Consider the following 18144-nt stretch of genomic DNA (forward strand, 5'->3'; position numbering starts at 1 on the left):
GCTGGAAGCCAAAGATTATCAGATGAAGGGACACCGTGATCGTGAGACCAATTGTTATATATGGAGCGGTGGCATGGATTTCGAAAGTATGGCAAATTTCAGTAAGGGTTTAAATATCGAAACTACAAAGACTGCGTCTATATCTAACCGACGACAGCACTACAGATCATGCAGGAAAATACACCGCCGCTCCACTTAATAATCAATCTGCTCAACATATAATGTTTCAAATGACTGCTGAAGTGTATGGCAGAGGGAAGATAATATCGTCTCAGCAACTAAGGCCATGTGTGACGAAGAACCATTGGCTATTCTCCCAAAAGGTAGCATTAAAAAGTGTGAAAGGAAAAAGGAAGTTTAAAGTTACCCTCTGCAATGAGATTAAATGGATTAAACGCTTGAATCACTAAGCGGTGGTGCACTGACCGCTCGAAAATATCGAAAAGCATTGGTGCAGGTGTTGCAGGACCGCGTACCAAACTTTCCATACCTAAGGGACGTTGTCCGGCCATTTTCCAATCAGAAGCCTTTGCTAAAAGTAGATTTGTAGAGATAAGCCTCTAACACAATCTGAGTCTACGAGATTATATCGCCATTGATTTGTAACTTATCAGTCCCAACCAAGGCCATCTCGTTTGGGCGTAGCCGGGGATGAGCTGGCTGACGAGCTTGCAGCAGTTGCTGCTGTAGAATCAAAAAATACCTATTTAGCAAGGGTATAGCCGATTCTGCGACATGGTGCCGGAAGCTCCCGAGCACAGCGTAAAGGAGAAAGAAAGGAACAATAAAAGTAAAACAGACCACTGGTTGGACACCTATCTCTCTAAGAAATTATTCATTTTTAAAAAAACCCTATACTGTTTTTACTTTTGTCTCTTTTTAGCCAGAATTTTTATTCCTTAGATGATCTCTCTTCGTTGATTTTAAAGCTGCTTTTGCCATTACGAAAAAGAGCTGCCTTTAAGTGCCGCAAAACTAATACGCCTATGTAAACTGACGTTCAGCAATACCAAAAGCTCCGTCAGGACTGGAAAGGACCTCGATACCAAAAGACGTTTTAGACAAGGCGATTTCCTATCGTCTACTCCCGTCGTTCCCCGATGACATTGATGTCATTGGCCTCAACATCCTCGCCGTTAGTTCAGCTTTCTCCAGGCTGGATAAGGAAGCGAAGCAAATGGGTCTGGTAGGGAAGAAGGGCTAGGTGAAATATATTCTATCATCAAACATACAATCATCACATTCGCGACTTGGCTCTCATGTCACTGTTGATAGCATTAACACCAAAAACAACAAAAACAACCTCAGCCTCGAAATCCAATGCAGAATAACGCTTGCCAACAGGTGCTACTTCGAACTGAATAAGCAATTGAGAAGTAAAGTCCTCTCTCGACGAACAAAGACCAAATTCTGCAAGTCATTCATGGTCTTTTTCAACATTTGCAACGGCGAATACCGCAGTCGATGGATTACTGAGCTGTACGAGATATACGATGACATTTACATAGTTCGACGAATTAAGAAACAGCGGTTGCTTTGGTTAGGTCGTAACGTTCAAATGAAAAAATTCCAGCTCTGAGAGTATTTCAGCAGTATTCGCCGGGAAAAGCAGAAGAAGAAGAAGACTTCGCGTTGGAGAGACTAGATGGGGAAGAACTTGATTACACTTTGAATCTCCAATTGACGACAAACATTGGAAAGGAAGAACGACTGGCGCGCTGTTCTAAACTCGGCAATGACCACGTAAGCGGTGTCTACGCCAATAACGAAGAAGAAGAATTGTCAACTCTGGCCGGATCATCTTCGAAACGACCTTTAAAACAGGAATTAGTTGACATTCATTTATTGTGGTGAGAAGCTGATTGCAAATCATCAACCGATAGGCAAAAACTATAACTAACCAACAATTTCCAGCACCTTCACGGCATCTTTAGTTGCCGGCAACAGCACAGCTTTTCGAACAGTTATAACGCAAAACAAACCACAATGTGCATGGATGTTGCATATCTGTCTGGTGTATGTATGTACAATCAATGCTCAGTCATGCTGCATGAAATGTTGTTGGGAACAACAACAATGACCTAGACCAGCACCAACTATCCTATATATACACTGTGCATGCAATAATAAAAACAACATTAACAGTTCAAAACTGACTGCAACGGCGTTAGTGCTGACTTCCGTTGGAGTTGCAGGCAAGCAGCATGCAGACAATTGAGGCGAGCATGGCACCAGCCGACAAGGTAATGAAAGCAAAACGAAGCGTTCATTGCTAGATCAGCAGACAGAAGAACACGACGTGCAGACGATTCAGGGAACACATGGACAGACATAGAAATAGAGAGCAATGCAGACGGCGCACTGACAGTCTGGCTGTCAAGCAGTCATCCAGGCAAATACTTCGTGGGGGTAATAATATAGCAAAAGCTTAGGCAATAATCGAGCAATGTGCAAGCCAACGTTGAGGGACAACATTGTTGCGCTCGTTGTTTATGTGGCAGATGACGGTGCTGCTGATGACGATGGTTTTTGCTGCTGCTGCTGCTGCTGTTGTTGTCATTGCAATGCAACAATTTAGAACTGGCTTTGGTGAAATGTTTATTACCGATATTGTTGTTGTTGTTGTTGCGTCACGAATACTTGGTTACTGTGTTATTGTAATCTTTGCTTATTTCTCAACGGATGTAGTTGATATAGTGGTTGTAGCCATTGTCGGCTTCGATTGTTGCACCCATAAAATTATTAAAAGCTGCGAATATTAAAGGCAAAGAATAACAAATGTCATGCATATAAACGCAAATGAAATAAAAAACCAACATAAATGCAAACACAAAAAGGAGCAAATTCAACCTGTCTCCGCACCACTTTGTCGGGATTGGAATTTCGGATGCAAATAAATTAATATGTAATTGTGTAGGTAGGCGCTTGTATGGCAGGCGAATGTACGGAAAATAGCAATTGCTACATGTGGCAGCGAATCCCTGAAAAGCAAATACAAGTAAACAACAACAATAATTGGAGAACCAATGGCGGAGTAGCAGCAGCGTTGGAGCAATAATTGTGCTGAGCGTAAAAGCAGATTGGCGCATCGGTACGCACAAACAGCACGGACCCATTGGGTGCGCAGAAGCACTGAGAGAGTGGTAGAGAGGTGGCAAAATAAAAACTATGAATGGAATTTATACTTTTTTACCTCTGCCCACTATGTGTTGTTGACTTAAAGCCTTTTTATTTTGTTAGGAAGCTGTCGAACAACTTTAAAAAGCGCCAGAAGACATTGCATGTTGCCAGTTTGTGAGAAATTGTATTCGAGCGGTAAACATAACTGGACGTGATAAGTTGAGCCTGAGTTATTAAAGTAGCTCAGATTTTTTGATAAAAATCCATTACGATATCATATACTCGCAGAAACTCGGACTGACCTAAGGAACGAATTGGCCGATTTAACATCGAAATCTTAAATTAAAAGCGTACAAAGTACAGCTTTTGCAAGAACTGAAACCGGATTTATTGAAAAAACACTTAGGTGAGCAGATAATTTCACGTTTTGGGGCGATCGATTGGCCATCAAGGTCGTGTGATATCACACCGTTAGACTTTTTCCTATCGGGATATGTAAAGTCTATAGTCTATGCGGGCAATGATGCGTCGATTCAGGCCTTGAAGCAAAACAGCGCGCGTGCCATTCGCCAGTTACCAGTCGAAATACTCGAACGAGTCTTCGAAAATTGTACTCAACGGATGGACCATCTCAGCCGTAGGCGCCCCCAATATTTGGAAGAGATAATTTTCAAAAAATAAATGTCAAAGAATGTTCTTTCGAATTGTAATAAAAATGCCGATTGTGTTTTTCACATAAAAATGTGGGGAAACTCGAAAAGGATCACCCTTTGAAATTCTCGTTATATAATATACTACAACAAAACTGATATATCGTTTTAAACTCCGATATATTTTATTATTTTATAAATTAATAGTTTTCCAAAGGCTGGAATATTAACGAAAATCCTTTGAAAATATATCTTTATTTGCAAAACGTCTGGCAACCTAACACCGTCGTTGCAGAAACTCTCTCTCATCTGTTGCTCATTGTTACACTCACCGCCGGTGTATGTATGATAAAATGCACCGGCAGTTTTGTCTGTTAATTACGAGAGAATTACCAACAACAATATGTGAGTTCAAAGCACACAATTGCACATCAAATGTCGTTTGTGTTCACTTCGCACCGGGGCGAAGATGCACCCATTGTTGTTGTGGCTACAATGCGGTGCCCACAATGGCGGTTGCGTTACAAGTGCATGCGGTAAATAGGCGAAACTGGATTATGATTAAGAAAAAGTTATATCCATAACTCCAAGCTGCAGAAATTTGCATGTTTGTTGTAATGTTAAATGCGCCGATGCAATATTTTTTGTCTATTTAAAAATTGTGTTATGTGTTTATCTCTGTTCGATATTCAAACGTACAAGACCGAGAATGCGTGTGCTATTAAGGCGTGAGTTGTAGTGGCTCTTCGGCGTACTTGGCGGTGTTTGGCTAATGCCCTCCTTCATCCACGCGCTGTCGTTGCGTTTCTCATTTACTTTCTCAGCGCACTTTTTTTACTCGCATTGCAATATATGATTGCTGCACTTTTTGTTGTTTCGCAGTAGACGGCTGCTGCAATTGTTGCTGTGCATAAGTTTCGGCCGCGTCTGTGGGATTCTTTCTTCTCGTGTGCCGTCGCCCTCGCCGCTTTGTTGCAGTGTTCGTATATATGCATTTTTTCCTCTATATGTATGTATGTATGTATGGGCTCTCAAGCTCTTACGAATGTGGTTCTCCGCGAGTGTTTGTACCTTAACTGTGACTTTATGCATTTTTTTGTGTTGAAAGTTAATATTCTGCTGCGTTTTATAGCGGCTCCCGGCACTTCTATGGAGAATAGAATTTTCATTTCGTTCATTTTGTGTCTATATGCATCTAGCACGACCAACCAATGTCTAAGGATACTTCCATTTTTCATGAAAATCTTTGAACACCTATACAAGGTGAGTTCCAAAGTAAATATGACTTAAAAAAAACACAGAACAAATGGGTTTTTCGGCAAAATCAATTTATTTTATTCAAAATAGCTTTCTTGTGCCACACGGTCCAAAAGCATGTCGAACGAGTGTTTTAGCTCGTTGGCCGGTATGACCGCCAGTATGCCGGTGCAAGCCTTTTGACTGGCCTCTACGTCTGCATAACGCTTTCCTTTCATGGGAAAATGCAATTTTTCGAAAAGGAAGAAGTCGCACGGTGCCATATCAGGTGAATACGGGAAGTGGTTAATAGTTAAAATGTGATTTTTGGTCAAATAATCGGTCACAATGGGTACTTTGAATGTTGAATTCTGAGCAATTTTTGGTCGTCAGTCAATTTAGGCGGAACAAACCGTGCACACACCTTTCGTAAGCCCAAATGTTCGGTCAAAATGCGATAAATCGATGTTTTGGAGATGTTCAATTTCATTTCCATGAATTTCAATTCTAAGGTTGCATTTTGTGAGACTTTGATTTTCCTTGATGTGGACCCAGCCACAAAAAAACTCTCAATAATAATGTATAAGTAAGAAATATATGAATTGAATATGAGTTCTTACATACCTACGTATGTGAAATATAAAATCATAATACATAAGTACATATATGCATATCTAATATTCACATCAAATAATAAATTACAGAACGACAAGTGTGAGAAACTTAGGCAGTCTGATTTTGATGCTGGAGTTCTACGACCGCCCCTTCAGACGTTCTCCGCTATTGACATGGGAATACGAAAATGAAACGAATAAAAGGTGAACTTGTGTAAATATGAAATGAGAAATATCCACACTATGGCAAGCACTCAGAAACAGAAAAACGGAATATGCGCTCCCATGGTTGGGTATTCAAATGCGCAGGATGTGAGAATAGCAATAAGAATAAATAGAAATCAGCACGTACAAAGGATAATGACCGAAGAAGGAAACAAACCAGCACAAGTAAGCGAGGCTAGCCGGGCGGCAGCAGCGGGCTACGCTTAGTAATTACAAGAAGGCAAAAAGAGTTATTTGATTTTTGTTTCAAGTGAGCATTTCGTGTACGGCACATGCAAATGTTTCACAGATTTCAGCTGGTGCTACATGGAGGACTGCTTAAAAGCAGCGTGTATACGAATGTCTGTGTGTGTGTGTGTAGTTACACAAAATTCCGGGAATTTTCGCAACAACTTTGTGTGCGCGGGCGCCTTAAAGGGGTGGAAGAGGCGACATCACGAGTACAATCGACAGTAATCGCATGCACCTTCATACATATATACTTACGTATATACAAATTTATAAGTAAGACACATTAGCCTGCAGCTTTCGACTAGCTCTGCCCCAGCCAATGTCTGGCAGCCTCTGCACATGCTTTCTTGCGGCGTGTTGCAATTATTTTACTACGAGTTATATGGCTTTTGCGCGACAACGGCGCTGACTCTGCGTTGGCATTGTACGGAATACGCTCAACAGACGTACAGACCGTACCTTTGCGGCAAACAATGAGAATGCAGACAAGCAGGCAATAATTCGCGGCAAATGGTTTGCTAAGCGAATTAAATACACTAATAATTCATAATGATATGTTTTTGTTTCGGGATAGATCTAATGTTCAATGCATTTTTGCAACAAGAAACAACCTCAGATAATCTTAGTCTGCTCATTACAGTTGTTGTTAAATACTTAAAAATACACACATGAAAATAATAATTTTTTATGTTTCGATCGCATCATTCGAGTCTGAATTGTAACTTGAAGATTATTTTTCACCAAACAATTTTTTCGAATTTACACGGCGCCGTTCGCAGCAACTCGGACTGAAGTTTGGAATGACTTAGAGGATTTCACGTCGAGATCTGTAATTGAAAGCATAGTAAATATAGCTTGTGCAAGAACTCGACTTTCCCAAGCTACACTGTCGAAAACCTCGAAATGGATCACCCTTTATATATAATATCCTATTCCTGATAAAAATCTATCATGGAGCTAAATATTGAGGAGAGAGTAAAGAAGACGTCGGTTGTTTTATATTGCTGTAGACGAGTTATAGCGTAAAGGTGGGGACTTTTACAAAAGGTGATATTTTGCGAAACCGTAGTCAAGCCAATAGTTTTTTGGTGTGTTCGTCTGGTGCTGGCCACTTGAAAAGGCTACACTTGCTAACAAAATTTTAAAGTGTTCAAAAAGCGGCGCTCATAGGCCAGTATGCTCTAAGGCTCAGGCAAGTTGGGTATATGATAGGGTTCGAACAAGGACACATCGAAATTTTATCCTCCTTCAACTGTTTTCCAGAAAACTTGGATCACTACGTCGTAGACGCTAGTTGTGATAGCTTTTTCTCTGCTAACATATTGACGACGGACATGTGGACGAAGATGAGTTGATGGAGAAGAAGGGCAGTGAGCTTTTTCGAGGATGGGTCGAAGCTAGAAAGTAAATTTGAATCGAGAGTTTTCTGTAAGAAGCTGTCCGTCAACCAGTAGTGTCTTTCGGACAAAAGTCGCTGCTATTAAGGTAGCCGTAGACGTCCTGCTAGGAAGTGCAGACACTTTCGGGGAAGTCAGCATTCACTTCGACAGCAAAGCGGCAATACTAGCGATGAACTCGCTAACTTTACGCTCAAAGCTAAAAATGTCTGTCTTCACTGGATATAGCATTACTTCATTACTACTTTATCAACATATTGGTTTGGGTGCCTGGTTATGGGTCCATATGAATAACTTGCACCCTTGCCCGCCCTCACATTGAAATGGGTTTCGAGTTGGATCTTCATTAGCAGCTTGCGTACTAGCATTGGACCAATGGACCTCGCATGCGCTTATTAGACGCTGGTCGACGACCTGTCCTGTGCGACTGCAAAATCCTTTTGGCCTAGTGTGGAACACAGGAGATCTTTTGAACTACTTGTCCTTAGCAAAGTTCATCTGGTCGCAATAGTAAGGGCTCTTAATAGACATTGTCCGACAGGTAGACATGCGATAAGACTAAAATTTCAGACACTTTTTCCTCCATTATCAAGCGTTTGCAAGTCTGATGTTGAAACATCTCAGAAGTGATACGGCCAACCAGGAGACAAAGCAGAAACGGACCTTAGCAGTCACAACAAATTTGTGACAGGCTCAAAGCACTTTGTAGATTTGTAAGGATCTTATAATCTATAATATAGGAGTTTAAGGTAAAGGCGTTCTAAGCTGTCCAAGTGAGATTCCAGTTCGGTTCGGCCGCCCAAAAAAACGTTAACTAACCTATCAAATACTATATTTCACTAGATTCGCCTAGAGAGCGCCGTCTTTAAACGCCTTTTTCTCGAAACTGTCGGTTGGCAAGAGAACTCAAACATCTTTTCACTAAAACTTCAATTTTTTTGTAAAAATGTCTATCAAAAATCCAATTTTCAGTTTTTTTAAGTTAAGGTTAAGTTTTAAGTTAAGGTTTAACTAAGTCACCGTAAATGGCGTCGCAATGGCCGAGCTTAAAATATTTTTTCCAAAAATTTCAGAATATCTTTGTTAATAGCGTATGTTTATAACAACAAAAAGTTCTAAAAAAATATTTCATTTTTTGTATGAGAAAAAAATTGTTGAAAAAATACTGTTTTTACCCGAGGAAACCCTTAAAAGAAATTATTTGTGTTTACAATTAATTAAAATCTAAATTATGAGAGAAATTTTTCAAATTTTATTACTTTTTATATCTATTCAGTGGTACCTTGTTCTTTTGCAATAGATACGCAAGAACTACGCATTTCAGTCAAATAAATATGCCTACATTTTATATGACCTATTGATCTTATATTCAACAAGCAGCTGCCTTTTTTATACAAATATTAAATAAGGTTTCCAAAATTGCGCAAAATGTTATGCATATTTTTCTCATCCACTTCGTCTTACGGCCGCCCCAATACGATTTTGTAACCTTCATAAATTTCTCTGATTATGAAAGAAAACGGCAGCGCACAGTATTGTTGAATTTTCGCAGGATGCTTAGCATTACAGCATCGAAACCCTCCACACACATTTGATTACTTTCACCTTTTTGTATTACAAACGTGTCTAGCGAGGGTACAGTTGCCTGCTAGAACAAAGCAAAGGAAGATCTTTAGCTCATATAAGATGTGCATAGTTCAATTATTGTAGTACAGTTGTACGGCGTCAAATGGATCTGTTTGCTCCACACCTGCCCGCTTTACCATAATTTACTTTGTTGCGTTGTAAACTCCACCTTTCTTTTTCTGTTTCTTTCGTCACCGTCCCGGCGACTTTGTTGCTATTTGTGTACGTGGTCATTCCTTTTGTTTTTCTTTTTCCTATTAACGCTTAGTACCCGGTTTGTGGTACTAGTTGTCTGTCACTGTTTGCCAACAACATCTGCTTTGGCTTGTGGCTAGTCGTGCTCGGACGCTTTTCCTGGCGTGCCTGCAACGTTCTACCTTATCCTTATCAAACGCCCCGCTTCGGACATACACTGTTCATCGTTAACTGCTGTCCTTCCGGTAGAGCATTATTAACTGGTTTGATTGGCTCAAGTCTTTGAGTAGTATTAATACTTGCTGATGCTGATGCTAGGATAATTATTGATCTTTTACACTCATTGCGACAGGTGTTAAATATAGAATAGACGATTGTCTTTCATTATTTTTAAATTAGCTAATATTACAGCAGCCGTTTGGAATTGCTTAGCAATTAATATTGGAATGTTCGAGAATCAATTCGGTGACAAGTCAAGACAATACGGTGGATTACGGACAGTTTTGTTGATTTCTTGATAGACAACTGGCAAACGAATGGCAAACGAATGGTTGTTTATCACTCAGAATTTACTGTTATACGTTATTCTAGTGTTTTGACAGCACGAATATGCCGCTATCTCTGAATTTGGTATCCCCGCGAAACTAATACGGCTGAAACTGACTTTGAGCAATACCTAAAGCTCCGTCTATCTTGGAACCAGTGTCCGTATGGATGAAAACATTCCAGCTGTGAAACTATTGGACGCAGTACTCGCCGGATAAGCAGAGGAAGTGGAAGACCTTCACGCCGTTGGATAAATAAAGTGGAAAAGAACCTGGCTGCACTTGGTATCTCGAATTGACGCCACAGAGCAAAAAGGAGAAACGACTGGCGCGCTGTTGTTAACTCGGCTATAACAGCGTAAGTGGTGTCTACGCTAGTAAGGAAGAAGTTTGCAATAAATTCTTCTGGTCAATCCATTTCGACTCTAGAAAAGCAAGAGAGAGAACTAACTCTCTGATGACATTACAAAATATCACTCTCGCAAGATTAAGTATTTTTAAGATAGCAATCAGAGATGTCTAAACTCTTTCAAGCCAAACACGCATTTAAAGTGGAGTCTACTTGAAACTAGTCTACTTATCAAACTAAGCAATGAACGAAATAGATTAATGCACGCAAATTCGCGGGTATATTGCACAAAAAGACTGCTCAAAGGGCAACAACTGCACACCATTTGCTCTAAATATTGAATGTTATTGAGTATAATGTAAATTGGGATAGAGTCAATCTAATTAAGTTGCAAAGAAACTGCAATATTTGAGTTGTTTACTAAAACTATTATTGATTAGAATTCGTTAGAGTGTTAGAGGAGACGCTGTGGCACACTTCCACTGCTAAATATGTGAACCCATAAATTTTAATTGCATATTTATAATTTTAGAATAAAAATTTTAAGAAATCTTAATATACATATATGTATATATATACATATACTTAGTACGCAAAAGTGAAAAAATAAGAATGTATGAATATGGTTTTTAATCTTAAGTAGGACATCCGAGTGGCAGTGTCTGACCCATATGAGCTGTGGTGCGTCGAGTGACAGTATGTCAGCAACGTCAACGCCTATTTGGAGCAAACACTTGCAATGTTCAAAAATAAAGTGGCGACCACTGAAGAAGCCATTCACGCTCAAGAAAACACACACAAACATGTATATATGTATGTACATAAATGCAGCCAGTTACAACAACTAGTAAAGCAATGCAATGGCATATCGCAGCAGAATTAGCATGGCGAGGTACAAAGTCCTCGAATAGCATGCACGGGCGTCCGTGCTGCTATCAGCATAGCTCGGCAGAGTAGCAGTCACGTTTACTAAATAATATAAGCTATTGGTTGCATGGACACAAGCGTTGTCTTTCATTCAAGGAGCATAAAGTGAGTAGAACTATGTACACAAATGATATAAGTAACAAACAAAGGTACTGGCCCTTTGCGTGGCGGCAGGGGTACACACTGGGCGATCATTAAAGTTGGCAATGCAGGTACACAAACAACCACAAAAGCTACGACAACATGGACAGGCATTCGGAAGTGTGTGACAACAGCAACGTAGTCCTTTTCCAAGCGTTAAAAATAGCATTAATCGCATAATCTCATTTAACTCTTTTCAGTTATTAGCTTATACCCTGAAAAGGATCAAGCGCTTGTATGGAAAACTGTTTCGTTTGACCAGATATCTTCGCGGAATTGGGCAAGGGTTATTTTCTAAGGCAATAGTGCAATCTCCAAAGAAATTGTTCAGATTGGATCACTATAGCATATAGCTGCCATACAAACTAAACGATTAGAATCAAGCGCCTGTATGAAAAACTTTTTCGTTTGACGAATTATCTTCAGGAAATTTGGCATAAACTGTTGTCCAAAGCAGCGCTACAATCTCCGAAGATTTTATTCGAATCGGATCACTATAGCATATAGCTGCCATACAAACTGGCCGTTCAAAATCAAGAAAAATATCTTTTTAGAACCTTTTCTGGTATAAGAAATGCACCTGTGAAGGGTATTATGCCTTCGGTGCGGCCGTAGTTAGCAACATTTCTGGGCACTTTAATGTCCTTACTTCACTTTTAATTTCATTGTTTCGCTTTGCGGAAATAGCATTACTTGCTTTATATATTTAAAAATATTTGTTCATAAAAAAATAAAAAAATAATTTCAATATTAATCGCATGAAACACACATAACGGAAATACATATTCACATACATATGTACATATGTATGTATAGTATGTATGTATACAGAAGGTAAATAGTAAGCAATATGTGCAAATGAAAATGTGGTAACAATGCAACAACAAGCCAGTGTGCGAAATGCTTTTTTTATTCTAAAATCTTACGATTTATGTTCAATTGCGAAAAATTAACGGTGTGCAGACACGATTCGCACATAACGATTATTTTCCAGAACCAGTTTCGCCACATTGGAACAACGACGAGCGTTATAAGAGTTCAATGACATTAATGATACTTAATTATGTCCACATACCATCGGCACAGAGGCGCACAGATTGAGCGCTTTTCAGTTGTTCGATGACGAAAGCTAATATTTCGATCAATGTCACTTGAATTAGTGCAAAGCTTGTGTGAAAGCTTTACTACTATTTACATAAAGTATATGCTCAATTAAGATGCTTCTAAACTCAGCGAGCTTCATACTATAATTCTACGATTGTTTCGCAGCTTATGGTTTTTTAGGTGTTTTTTGGTGTTGCTTTAGACAACTTATTACATTAACCACTGCAGTTGTCATATTTAAGTGGTAAATATACAGGTATGCAACTACTTCGCAAAAAAATAAATTTCTCGACCGACTTTGGACGCTTATGGCAAGCAGAAGACACTGCATATAATGCGTTAACACAAGACAGAGTCAAAATAAATTGAAAACCATAGCGAACCAAGCAGATAAAGCAAGGTTAAAAACAATTATATGTATATACATATACACATATGTAGGTATTACAGCAACGGCAATGGCAACGCCATCAAATAGTTTAACTGGCTAATATTACGACATACGGTGTAGCAACAACAAGCAACAACAATAAATTCTCGAATGAGCAAACCAAATCAAGTCTGCAGGGCGAAGTAACAAAGCTGATGACGCTGGAAGACTATGTGGACATACATACAGCGTCTACCAATAGGGTTGACGGGATTTTGACAGCTCGTGGAGGAACAAATATGTCCTCGGACATGTTTACGGATTTGTGTCAAATTTCGTCAGTGTGTTCAGACACGTTTCATTGTAATACAACGGTTGGTGTACAAGATTATTACATAAATTTCAAGTTCTCCGATGGCTACTGTATGCGTAGTCATAATGCTCTTTGTGAGCGCGTTTTCAACATTAGGAAATGATTATAGTCTCGGAGACAGTGTGCTAGAGAAGCCAGTAGTGGAGACAATATCGCTGTGGCGTATAATGAGTCTCCGCATGACGCTAGCCACCTCTTTGCACTTTCTGCTAACCGTACTAATCTGGCACTTTTTGGTCCGTCCCCGTCGATACAGCACGTTTCCTGGGCCTAGCGTTGGATGATGTCGATGACAGCTTATCTAATCCTTACCATCCTATCTGGGATTAGATACCCTTTACAACAACAACAACATATCGCAGCCTTTCAGACCATGCATGGAGGCGAATCCGAATCGGTCGACTCAACGTCGTTCTGCACAGTTGGGTCTCTCTCCGATGTCTAGTGGCGAATTTACTGGTTGGATTTGAGTCTGGCGTCGTATATGATTGTGTTGGCCCAAGAACTGAAGCCGACAGACCATTGGAAGCGCTGTAGCTTTACTGATTGAGTGCTGGAAAGGATGGGAGTCAACGAAAATTCCCACAAAAGGCGGTTCTACGTTACCGCGATTTTCGCCGGCCAAGGGCTGTATGGTACTTTTGGAGATCTAACCTCGTTTAGAAGTTTTAAAATGGGAATCAACGACAATTGTCATCGAAATTCATCATTTCTGGCTTAATGGCTTTGTCAATAAACAAAATTGAGGCTACTGGGCTAAGTCAAATCATGACCTGGTTTAGAAAACGCAAATGCAACACCACAAACGTTGCAAACGTTTGGTGCGGACTGTGGTATGACTGTATTCACGGACCTTATTTCTTTCCAAATGAGGCAGAAAAAGCCGTTACCACCAATAGCGAGAATTTGACGGTGCGTTTGAAGACTCGTTAATTTCGAAAAATGGCCCAAATGTCCGCCAAGATCATGCGATATAGGCGTCTCTAGATTATTTTCTCTGGGGGCATGTTGAAGGTTTTCGCCAATCAAACGACAACGCTCCAGGAGCTCGAAGACAATATTCAGCGCACTATAGACGAAATGCTGCAACGGCTCATCAAAAATTGCCGTAAATGGGTGGAGATATGCAAACGGAGGCGTGGTGACCATTTGGCCGACATCTTGTTCAAATCATAAAGGACTCAGAATTATCTGACTAACAAAAAACGACATGTAATTCTTATTGATAGACCCTGTATACACATGTATAGAAGCTACATACATATGTTATGAGTATGCCTCAAACATACGTATGTATGTACATGTAGAACTGAAGCGGAGTCGAATGCTATGGAATTATCAAAGCTACGAAAAGCGATGACGAGGTAGAAAACCGAGATCAGCGACGAGGCCGAAGCCAGGAAAAATGCTGCCCGCTGGACAAAATCAAAGTCAACTCGTAGTTATGCAGAAATGTGTATGCACTAACACACACATACGTGTCCATATGTATTAACGGGTCATCAAACTGTGACGTGTCGGAAATATACAAAAGACAAAAAATTACTAAAAAATATATTAATTAAGAAATTCATACAGTAATTAAACTAAATATGTGAAGGAACTAAACAAGTTCTAACTGAAAAGCAAAAAATATTAACACCAAGGCGGGAATTGCAAAGGCAATATCACATTAATCAGCTGTGCAAAAATCATACCTCTCGAAGTGTGATTTTGAAATTTAGAGCGAGTCTTTGACCTGATTTCCTGTCTTCCTGACTGCATTTTGGGTCGATAGTTTTACGGAAAATTTAGTATGTAACTTACAACGACTGAAACGTTAGCAAATAACCATTTCTTTTGATTTTACAGACATTTGTAAATAAATTTGTTATTTTCAGTCATATATGTATGTAAGTATGTATGTACATACATACGTCTGAATATATTATATGTATATGATATGCACAATTTTTAATTTCAATTGATTAAATAATTCCATATGTAGTATAAGAATACGCGAATTCATTTTGCTAACAAGTTTCAATTGCAAACAAGTCTACCGCTGCGATCATGCAGGAATGCTGCCAGACGGCATAAACTTGTTGGCTACCCTTTTCTATACAACCGTTAAAGGTATGCGTATACCAAGAGCTTAAAAAAATAAAAATCACATCCATAATTTTCGACCCAAGCAATGACCGTGCGTAAGCCAAGTTTACAACCAAACCGTTTGTTTTTGCAGATGACTAAGTCTTTTTTTTAATCTCGAAAATGTTTGTTTACCACACAATTGATCGTTTTCAAAACGTCTACAGTTGATCATAGAAAGAGAAGTGGACGTCCCCGCGTGGTTCGAACCAATTAAACTACAAAAATCTCCTTAGAAAACATAAAATTATGGCAAGAGAAATAGATATCTCTAAGATATGTTGAAAATAGATATCTGTAAGATATACATATCTATTTCAAATATCAAGAGAGAGTGTGATAGAAGTTTTTCATAAGCGAAACAGCAAAATCTTTCCAAAAAAATTTCAAAGCCACTAAAAATATTATTCCAAAGGTTGAACGTGGTCAAGATCCCGCTGCTGTAATGCTTTGATGGAAAGTCCTTCATAAAGACGTTACACCTCTTCACTTCTTTGAAAAAGTGGTTAAAACTGGGGAAAAGCTACAACAACAGTATATTTTAGAAGGCGTGGTATAGCAGTTAAGCAATACTCAACTCGAAGGAGAGCAGTGAATCGTAATCAATAAAGAACATACAATTTAAAATTTTTTATGATACATTATTTTGCATTTTTCATGACGATATGTACATATGTACATATGTATATAAATCTAAGAGGTATTTATAGTAGTGGTTTTAAATTACCTTCTAATATTGTATTCCAAAATTCAAATCACTTAGGGTTCCAGAGTATTGATAATTTGCTTCTTTTAATGACAGCATAAATCCTTTTTTCTGAATTTTTTCTCGTTGCACTCAATACTTTGAACTGATGGTCTTATACTTATGTATATTTATTACATTAAATTTTCATAAGAAAGTTAACACAAAATATGAATATATTCTAATTTCAAATTTTAACTCGCGATAGTTTTTGTTTGCGTTCGTTGTTTCTTGCTTTCACTGTTCTTTTTTAATAAAATATTTTCAGAAATATGTTTACAGATTAATCAAATAATTCACTTCTTTTTGTTTTATTTACATTATACTTACATATGTAGTATATACCCAATGAATACAGTGCGTTTATGTACATATGTACATACATATGTAAATATAAATATACTATAATAGGACAACTAGAGTAGATGCAAATTAAAAAAACTGTTTTAATTAGAAATTATTAACATTTCTAGACCTACTTATGCAAAGTATATTTATATTAATTGATTTCACCATATTTAATATGAGTAATGTTAGTAATTATTAAAATCACAGTTCATCTTATAGAAAAGGGGGGAAATATACACGAATTCAGAGTTTAAATTCCATTAGCTCATATATAATACTGTTGCCCAAACCTCAAATATTAAACGTAAAAAATAAATTATTTGTGGGGAAAAGTGATTCCTGAAAATATGAAATGTGATGCGAAACAAGAAATGGAGTGAGGCAATCAAGACATCTAAATCGACGTTGGCAGCGGTACTAACTGCGAAACTTCAAATGACGCGGTAGCAGCGCGGCACGACTACGCCGACTGCGAACGACGTCGACCAACAATAATGGATGATGATTCTGATTCGATTTCGAGCCAATCGCGTATTTCTTTTTTCCCTTATATTATATTCGTGCGCTTTTGAATTAGTTTTCTATGTCCCCGATTTTTCTGGCACTCTTTTAATTTCGTTATTCGGTCAGATTATTTTGTTAAAATTTCGCAAAGCAATTGAATAGAACCTATAGTTGCTGCTACAGACTGGAGTGGAGGCATGTTAGCTGCACACGTATGACAAGCAGCAATCACAAAAATAAGTGCTGAAAAACAGCATACAAATCACAAAATTCATTACGATAATCCTAACTATTCAACGGTTACAATCACTAACTTCCGAATATGTTGCATTAGCATGCGTCAAGGTATTATCACGCTTAAAAGCTAACAAATATGTGGGTGCCGCCACGTGTGAACATAAGATAATATACATACGTATGTATATATGTATGTACGTTCGTAGTTTAACACAAATATTCAGTAGCAATGCAACACGCTCACGTATGAATTTTATTTAGCACACATTTGTTCTTAAACGTTATCCATGTCTTAAACTGCCAAATTGCTAATTTATGGGCCGTGCGCTTCGGCTATATTCGGTTGCGTTTTGCTAGAATCTTGTTGGCAGCCTTTGCAGTTATGTATGTACTTTGAAAACGTCGTCAGCAACCGATGCTACTGCGATAACAGACGACGTTGTACTTTTTAGTCCTCTGTATTTACATAAGTATTGTACTCAGATTATTGCGAGCCGAATTATATTCGACATTTTTATCCTTAAATGACACTTAACCAGAGAAATTTAGCCGCTAAAAAATCATTATAAGAACGAGTGTCTTGAAAGCGAGCATCCAACCATATGCAGTGAGTGACCAGCAACTTCCTGTTCCACCCACCGAAGTTGCAATCAGCGGTTGGTTCTCACGCACCTATGCGTGTTTGTTCACATGCTCGTTAAGGAACGTAAATCAATTTCTTTGTTGGCGCATTTGTGCAATGCATATTTCAAGAGGATATGTACAAGTTATATGTCATAAACACACCCGATTTTACCACAAGTACAACACTTGTTACATTATTTTTATATAATTATGAAAACTAAGTAAATGTATATTAATATTTCTTGACTACTAATTCGTTTACAATTTTCTATTTTTGAGAATCTTATGAGTTTCAACTGCGTTTTCACTGCAAACGAATAAAATCCAACGAATTCGTTTCGTGGCTGCCTGGTTGTTTCTCTTCCACTTTGTGGACTTACCGTTCACTCACTTCTCCACTCAACATTCACAAATGTGTGTATTTTACGTACCATACACGTTGATGTTGGCGTC

At 38.6% G+C, this 18144-nt stretch overlaps 1 protein-coding gene across 3 annotated transcripts in view; it reads right to left on the reverse strand.

Moving 5' to 3' along the window:
• LOC105231605 (transcription factor E2f1) overlaps positions 1 to 18144 on the reverse strand; it is an 81181-nt gene that overhangs the window by 62185 nt on the left and 852 nt on the right. Inside the window, exons 1-2 of one of the 3 annotated variants that reach the window (XM_019992227.3) lie at positions 17954 to 18055; positions 15961 to 16223 (exon numbers count right to left, since the gene is read on the reverse strand). The gene's annotated coding sequence lies outside the window, so the exon portion shown is untranslated. Of the gene's footprint in view, positions 1 to 15960; positions 16224 to 17853; positions 18056 to 18144 lie in introns of those variants that run through there. The other 2 variants (XM_019992228.3, XM_011213000.4) reach the window with 2 other exon arrangements.

This window comes from Bactrocera dorsalis, chromosome 2 (genome assembly GCF_023373825.1).
Source record: "Bactrocera dorsalis isolate Fly_Bdor chromosome 2, ASM2337382v1, whole genome shotgun sequence".
Taxonomy (NCBI): domain Eukaryota; kingdom Metazoa; phylum Arthropoda; class Insecta; order Diptera; family Tephritidae; genus Bactrocera; species Bactrocera dorsalis.